The 6,960-nt window shown below is 45.0% G+C and overlaps 1 long non-coding RNA gene across 1 annotated transcript; it reads right to left on the reverse strand.

Moving 5' to 3' along the window:
- Positions 1 to 1,414: 1,414 nt before the first annotated feature.
- On the reverse strand, positions 1,415 to 2,095 carry LOC143366170 (uncharacterized). Its single transcript, XR_013084682.1, has 3 exons — positions 1,998 to 2,095; positions 1,848 to 1,910; positions 1,415 to 1,770 (listed from the first exon to the last, which is right to left on the reverse strand). It is a non-coding gene; the product is annotated as an uncharacterized LOC143366170 (long non-coding RNA).
- Between the last annotated feature and the right edge of the window lie 4,865 nt (positions 2,096 to 6,960).

Consider the following 6,960-nt stretch of genomic DNA (forward strand, 5'->3'; position numbering starts at 1 on the left):
TTGATATATTAAGAAACTGAAGATATGTCTATCGCACGATGCTCGTATAATTCAAGAATAACGACATAATACAGTCACACACATTTCAAATAGCTAAGAGTGTACGCATGCCCCACCGCTAGTAGATAATTCCGCCAACAGTCAGTCACCGCGAACAGTAAAGATTACACATGTTGTGCAAGTTTATATAGTATTTTATCACCAAAATGCACGGTAACGTTACTAACATTTTTTATAACTTTTTTTCGACAGCTTTTGTACTACAAAAATACAGACATTTTCTGGCATATTAAGAAGACTGATCGCTCGAAGATCAAGTATTTTTTGCGAATTAATTACAAGGAGATGAATACAAATTGTCACTAGTACTTTTGGGTAATGTTTATTAATGATACAAACTGTAAAAAAAGATTTTTTACCAATATATACATGTACATGATGCCCCGATTGCGAAAAAATCGAGGTTCCGACCGACTTTGAAATTGTTATATGTTGTTTTTAACATGCTGCAAAAAAGACACGATTTTGATACTTCATAGCTGGTTACGGATAAAATTTCTCAAAACCTGCAAAGAAAGAGGCAGGATTCACAAAAATTCGAGTTACCCATGAGAATAGTGTTGTTTCGGCAAATTCGCTATTACAGCAGCTCCTTCTTCCCGCTGCGCGCTTATCTAGCAGTAATTCCAGGTAAGTCTCAGAATTCTTGCGTCAGAAGACAGGATCATCCGGCGCCGAAAGACTTTAATAGGGCCGGATACATCGCAGTGCCGTCGTCTCTTACCCTCCAACTACTTCTTGTAATAGAAAATATAAATTCATTGCGTAGAATATTAAACGTCGCCGGCGGGATAGCACGGGTAAGGTCGCGATGCAGATCTCGGTTCGAAATTACTATTCCAATTGCATCTTTCTAGCGGTAACGTCCTGGCCGGCAGAGGAACAGGAAGGGTTAAGGCAGCTGGAAAGCTTAATTTGTCGGAGATAGTAAAATCCGTGGGTTTAATACATATTTATAAAGCGCATTAATGTAACCCAAAGAATATTCATGAAAATCTTTCCGAGCGCGTTACGGCGCTCCGCCATCCTGGCCTTCTATTTTCGAGAAAACAGAAGTAATATGCCGAGGATTGTGGCCAGATGTTAGACGCAAGCACCGATGCAAGTTGTAATCTTCCTTATCCCGTGTTGCGATTTACCTCATCGCGCGACGGAAAGTCGCTCGTCCTCGCGAACTTCCTCCTACTGACTACATTTCTCCCTTTCCCTTTGGAAGCAGAGGGAGCCGGGGGGAAACGGGTAGACGGAGAACAAAATGAAATATTGATACGCTGACGAGGGGAGGAATACGTACGTACAGTATACTTATTGCAAAAGTGGATCATGAGGACTTCCATGTTGCGGAATATTGAGGGTAACGGTTGCTTAGCAATACAAATGCCTTCTTCCATAGTTACAGACACACCGTGCGTTTTGAAATTATTCTTTTATTATCGATCTGATTACACTTGCGAAGAACACAATTGTTGGCGATTAATAACAGTATTGTATTGGAAATTACTCCAATTTAAAGAAATTTGATATTCTTCCATGGCGTCGATGTCGGTCAATTGAAATTTCACTCACTTTCCATTATCGCGCTGCTTCTGACGAGGGAAAAGGATATTGCTCTGAATATTCAGTTACACGATAGTAATGTGAATTGCCGAGGTCCATGTTTACTCCGAGTTGTTGAAGTCCATTACTTCGTTACTACAACTCACATTCTTTCTAATAAACAGAAATGAAACAATATTAAACAGCTATTATTGATGGGGACAGAAAATGGTGGAACTGATCGTACATACCCTACAGACGGCTTTTATTAAAAAGTTGTGGCAGGGTTTACGGACTTTTCCACAATCTAGTTGCTTGTAAAAATAAAATCATATAAAATCAATATAATTTCTAGCAACAGTTCTAACTACGAATCAGATGGTAGAAGGCTTTTGACTTACTCCTGCTGCAGGTGTTACGAAGTACCCTACCATGAAAACAACGAAGACTACGAGAAAAAGTTTAACTCCCTGAAACATATTTCTTCTTGTCGATTCCTGATGTTTTTTTTTAGTAATAACGTACAGTTGTCCTTCTCGCTTATATATAAGACTTGGAAGCGCATAATATATTTCATGTCAGAATTTTAACAACGAAAACAACTTCTCGTGACCGACGTGCTGCGAGCTTGCCACTTCATGGAGCGATAAAATTCACACATAACATACAAAGCGATAAACTGAAGTATCACCTTCGTACCGGTACTCCCTGTATCGATTGCCGAGTGTGACTATTAATACTTCCTAAACTGAATTCGTCGATGACAGAAAAAGGCCAGCGTTTTTGTTCGTTCTGTTCCACAACTTCTGCAGGTTTTATTAATTCTCCTGCCGAAGGTTTACCGAATGTTGCTCTTAAGTTTCAACCCGCGTAGCTTGTTCCAGGTCGTCCGTGTTCCCTTTGACAAATTACCACTTAAGTACCTAAGCTGTTTTCTGTCTCGTAAAACAAGAAAGAACACTTCAAGTTTCGATGAGCTTACACATCGCCGCGTCATGCTACCTTGCTGAAAACACGTCAAAGTAGATGCGGCCGTTCGTGAAGTAAACTCTGCCTGTATCCTCCGCTTTTTCTTCGCTGCTTCTCAGAAAAAACGAGCAGTCTTCGCTGGGAGTAATACGGAAATCAATACTGTAACATCGACATCGATACCGCGCCGATAAATATCATTTTACTATTTAACCGAAACGTTCGAGGCACATCAAAGTTCTCGCCACGTTCGGACGACAGTAATTTTATTTCCATCCATTGCCATTTCATTTTTTAATCAAACGAGTCGCGCAACGAGAATCCCATTCTCGCTAACAAAGTGCACTGTATATTAATTATTAATTAACCACTGTGTTAATTTACACTGGTAATGTGTACAACAAAGTGTTCTTCCAAGGTTTATTTATAAATAAATCGAGGGGCTGGCCCGGCAATTCATTATCTGCCGGCGATAATATGTAATTAGTTGCACAAAGGTCGATGCAACAGGAAGGTGAAAAAACAATGGCCGTAATACACCACCGCGGGGAATGCTTTATTCCATTTAAATCATTAATTAAGTTAACAATGAGCTCATAACGGTTTACCGTTGAAATAATACTTGCAACTACGCTGACTAGTCTAGTCGCGTGTATGAAAGGGGATGAAATAATCCTCGCACGAATTTCGCCTGGAATTTTATTCTTTCCCCGACATTTCGCCCCGCAATGAAGATCCTGTCCAAGAATAATCTCAGAATAGAATTACTACATTGCCCAACAGACTTGCTAATAACAATGTTCAGCGGCTGATAGGCAAACAAGTGAATAAAACACGAATCGTTTTCCCGATTCGGTGTATGGAGGCATCTGTCCCGTAACTGTATATAGCCCGGATCGATCGCTCGCAGCCCTCATTCTGGAGGAACACGTGTTTACGTACTCGCGAACGCTCGCGCGACCGTATCGTAAAGCATATAAACGAAACGGCGCATTGTTTCCTCGTTGAAGTAACAAGAGTCACGCGGAAGTACCGGCTGGGATCATTTCGCGGATATACGAGTTTCGTAACACCCCCGCGAACGGAAGGGAGCACAGCTCGTTGAGGAAGTTTCACGACTTAAGCCCTGCGCTTCGTCTTTCTTCCCCGTTCTCGCGGTAAGTGCGCCGGCGACGGTGTATCCAAGGAAAATCCTCGGCCAGGTATCGCGAAGTTATCGCAAGACAATGAAGGGCAGATCGGGTAACTTAGCGACTAGCGCAAAATCGAACTCAAGGGTCGCTCCTGCCAGCGCAGATAAAGTTGCCCCCTTACCGTGCACTTCTTTATTTTTCCCTCTCCACTTCGTTCCTCTGCCGACGTTGTGTTCCTCTTTCCCCATCTTCGAAGCGTCGAGGCACCGTTTCACCCTCCACCTTTCTTACCGCCCCCTTCGTGCCCATCCTCCTTTCTCCCGCCGTAAGATACTACTTTCTATTTCCTTCGACGTTTTCATTCGAACGAATAAGAGGATACGCGTTTCAAAGAGAATCCTGATCTCTCTCGACTGATTCTGACAGAATGTGCTGAGATCTGATATTTTTTTTTCACAGAAAGAGCGAGAGGTAGAAAGGGCGGTTGGCTCCTTTTGAAGAGGGGAATTGTATATTACGGGGAAATGAAAAGTTCGGGCTGGCAGATTCGAACGGAGGATCCTCGGAGTTGATGGGAAACTTTCGGCGAACTTTAAGTAACCTGGGACTTTTCGTTCGGCGGCAAGACAATTTTTATAGAAAATTGAACGGGCGATATGAGATGTGTTGTATATGCTCTTTGATATCGAAACGAACATTGCTTCTTTAGCGGCAAATGAAGCTGCGGACGGACGCTTCTGTGCCAAGTTAACTCTCGGTCCTGCGTTCACCATTTAATTTAAACAGACGAGGCTCCGTCATACTTCCCATTCCGCTCAGCGGATGCTAAATTTCCTCCGAAACCTGAATCCTTTATTTTAACACTCTGTAGGACACGCGAAACCAAATTCCTGTATTTCCCTGACGCAATAAGTTCCCGTTACTACCGGGCGAAATTTACCATAGTAATAAGGGGCAGCCGAAAAATATGTACCACGATCCACGGATCTTGCCGGCCATGAAATCTTCCAGATTTACATAAGGGCCTCATTTGCATGAACTTATTAAATTTTTGGCATGAGTAGTAAAACATCGTACGTAGATACGGGCAAAACTACCGGCAGGTGGACTTAATGTGTTTTAATACAGGCTCCTTTTTTACGAGCGAACTCCCGGCCAGCAGAAAGCGTAAAATTCCTCGCGTCTGTTATAGTCCGGCCTTAAATTTGCGTAATGACAACTTCCTCCCTCCGTCTCTGCCCGCCCTTCTTCTACCAGCGCCCCTCCCTTCCTCGCTTCGCGCTCAAGTTTCGGCGCAAATAGACGTACACGGACACTCGCACACGCTCGCCTGTCCGTTCGTTATGCCCCCAAAGACATCCGGCTTAAATGCGCATCCACAATGAATTTCGACGCAATTCCGATTCGCCGCGCCTCAAGCCCATGCAAATACTCGCCTTTAAACGAGGTGACAGGAAAGCGTCCCATCAAGGATCCAGCTCCTTTGTCTCCTCACCGGCGGCTTTCTGGCCTCTGTAAGAACAATAAAACCGTAGGAGCCGCGGATTTCACTGTGAATTTAAAAGGGTAAATTGAACGCTGCTTAAGCGATATTTGCATAAAAGAGGGGACCGCCGTTGACGAAATGCTCGCGGATGAAAATTACTCTTTCGCCCTCGTTACTTCGAGGAAAGAGACGGCGCGTCGTTTCGTTCTTTGATCGCGGCCAAACCGACCCTCCCATAGACACATGCAAAAGCGCAATTAAAATCTCACCGTAAATCACGCAAGATTCTAAGTGAATTCTTCCATTTTAAATGCGAGCTCCCGAGACGACGCGCGCAGTCCTGCCCCGCGCCGCGATTCACTGGAACCACCCAGCTCGCTCTCCGCGTCCAAAGCGCCGCGATTTACCTTTACGATTGCAATTTTACGAGCGTAACTGCGAAGTTATAATTACAGGTTTCTTGCAGCAAAGATCCACCTCGCGTTCCGCGAACTTTCCGCCGCGCTTTGCTTAGTCGCGGCAAGGTTGTAAGAGGCCGGGATGATTTCCAATGGAACAAAGGAACCGCTCCGCTGAACATACTCGTGCAGCTTTCTTGATCGTTAGAGCGACATAATTCTCAGCCAACTTGCCGTCTTGTAATTCGAATCCTAAGAATAATTAAGTTCTTCCGAGATCTCAACAGGACGACCCTGGTGGCTCTTCGTGAATGGCTCTATTCGATGACACAGCTCTAAGAGAGGAACATTCGTGGCGCGTCAAACGCACCGGTTGCTCTGGACGGCCACGATATTACCCGCCGAAATATCGCCGGACCGAAGAACCGGGGTCCGAATAGTTGCGGCACGTAAATCGTTCCTCTCAAGCATGCATCACCGAGCCGGCGTGTGTATATTAGGCAACGATTTGCGGATTAGAAACTTCGTCTGAGCGGAGTTGCCGAGACGCGTTGGCAGACTACGTAACTAAGTAACAGCTAAGGAGACGGCGAACTTGGACGCGATTACATCCCGAATTTGTTATGGCGCCGACCTCGAGTTTGAAACGTGCCTCGCAGCTCTCGGGCGCAAACCGCCCCACGCTTACGTTAGAACGCAGTACGCGCGAAACTACCTCGCGAGGGAAACGGCACGAGCGGAGCGAGCGGGCAGATAAAATTCCAGTTGGAAATTTTAATTTTATGTATCAATTCAAACTCGTTGCTCTATACGGACACTTGATACCCGCTTTCGCGCGCACTTTATTCTCTCCGTTACTGGGCCCTTTTGCCTTAAAAACTTGGAACTTTCTCACGCTTGGACGCGCGACGCCTGGACATTCTGACTCTGAAACTGTGATTCCGACTCGCTCGTACCGCGACTACGACGCTCAGTCGTTTCCTCCGACTTTTTTATCCCGCGATTCATATGGCCATACCTTGACCCTAAAACCTATTCTCAAGGGCCGTTTGAACTACTGCAACGAGCTGTGCTGCGCGCAAGCCAGCAGGTTACGAGCGTTTTGACGTTTATTCCGCCGTAACAAACAGCGTGGAAGACATTTAAAGCGCTTTAAATGAAAAAGAATTTCTCGCGAAACTGAATTTGTCCCGGGGAAATTGTGGCGCGCGGAGAGGCCAGAGGAAGGTGTTCCACGGTCGTGGGAGTCTTGCGGGCACCAGGTGCGGATGATAAATGTATAGGAGAGGTATCAAGTAATTATTTGCTACGAGTTATGGATTAGTTGAAGCTGGGGATGCATGGGTTCTTGGAACGTTCGTAGAGATATCCTGCGAGT

This window comes from Andrena cerasifolii, chromosome 2 (genome assembly GCF_050908995.1).
Source record: "Andrena cerasifolii isolate SP2316 chromosome 2, iyAndCera1_principal, whole genome shotgun sequence".
NCBI lineage: Eukaryota > Metazoa > Arthropoda > Insecta > Hymenoptera > Andrenidae > Andrena > Andrena cerasifolii.